The sequence below is a fragment of the Sphaeroforma arctica genome (genome assembly GCF_001186125.1).
Source record: "Sphaeroforma arctica JP610 unplaced genomic scaffold supercont1.152, whole genome shotgun sequence".
Taxonomy (NCBI): domain Eukaryota; class Ichthyosporea; order Ichthyophonida; genus Sphaeroforma; species Sphaeroforma arctica.
In genome coordinates this window covers 119,017-120,358 of record NW_014040406.1, presented here as the reverse complement: position 1 = coordinate 120,358, position 1,342 = coordinate 119,017, and positions in this window count along the sequence as shown.

Below are 1,342 nucleotides of genomic sequence, written 5' to 3'. Positions count from 1 at the left end.
TATATATATATATATATATATATATATATATATATATATATATATATATATATATATATTAATCTATCTATCTGCGAAGTCAGTATCATTGTATGAAGCTTTGAAAATAAAGCTGTCATTATCTGGAGACAACATGTTTTAAAGAGACAGAGACGATACAAGTTAGTGGCATCTTAAAGAATCCTACTCGTTAGAAGGCGAAGCAATATAATACTAAGTTACAAATATATTCACCTATATATAAGCACTCCCCACGCTCCAGTCTCTGCAGTCTAAACAGATGTGGGCGTGTGGCCGTTGTCTTTGTGTGGCGCACTTACCCGCGTGCGCCTGATATGTGGTCTTGAATGAACGCTACGAAATAACCGGAATTGGCGCGTAAATATTTTGATTAGAATCTGCAGTCCTGGACAAGTGACGCTGTGTCAGGGCCCACAGGGTCGTGGTGGGAGTGATATGACTTGTGAACCACTTCAAAAACCAAATTACGTTTTTGATGTGGCCCTCTTTCTTGGAGTGCAATGTTGGAATTATTAGGTGCAATTTATAAATACTATTTGGTGTTATGGTCCGATTATATTCAAAATTTGGTTATATTAGACCCGTATTTTCCATAGCGTTGGAATATTTAATGGCTATACGTTTACTTTCATCGTATACGCTGAACGACCATAATTAGTAGAGTCAGCCGCCAGGTCTGCTTGACATTGGGACTTGGAAAGTTGGACAGTGGGGACCTGCGGGCTGGGGTTTGGGTCACTGGTGACAGGATTGTGGACTGCTCTCTCTCTGGTAGTGGGTAGTACTAGTATATTGTGGGGAACTGAACCCCCGGGACTGTGAGAGATCCGGCAACACTATAAAAATAAATATGTAAACGCCGGCGAGATCTGTTCGTACATACTATTTCCATATCTGAGGCTGACACGATAGTCATTTCAACGAAGTGCACAGGCGCACACCTAGGTATATATTTGTCTTTGTGTTAGTGTGTGTTCAGGTACGTGAGTGCATGAGACTACAGACATCTTCACTGTATGCACACATGTCATTGAGATATTGGTACCGCAAACAAGTGATATGAGCTTACGTGCGAAACTGCAAGTGGTTGTCAAGGGCGGGCTGAATCCCTTACACATACTAGCGCACGCATTCATTTAATTTGAATGGTCACTTCGCATCCGATATTTGATACTGATTGCGTTTAGAGACCGCGTGAAAGCTCCCAAACTTAACGGTTTCAACTGTGTATTTTCGGATGGTAAGGTTCAAAACTGGTGTCTGTGTCAAAGCGCGCCTCGGCATGCAAAATCTTCATGGCCACCCTAATGTTAAGGGTAGA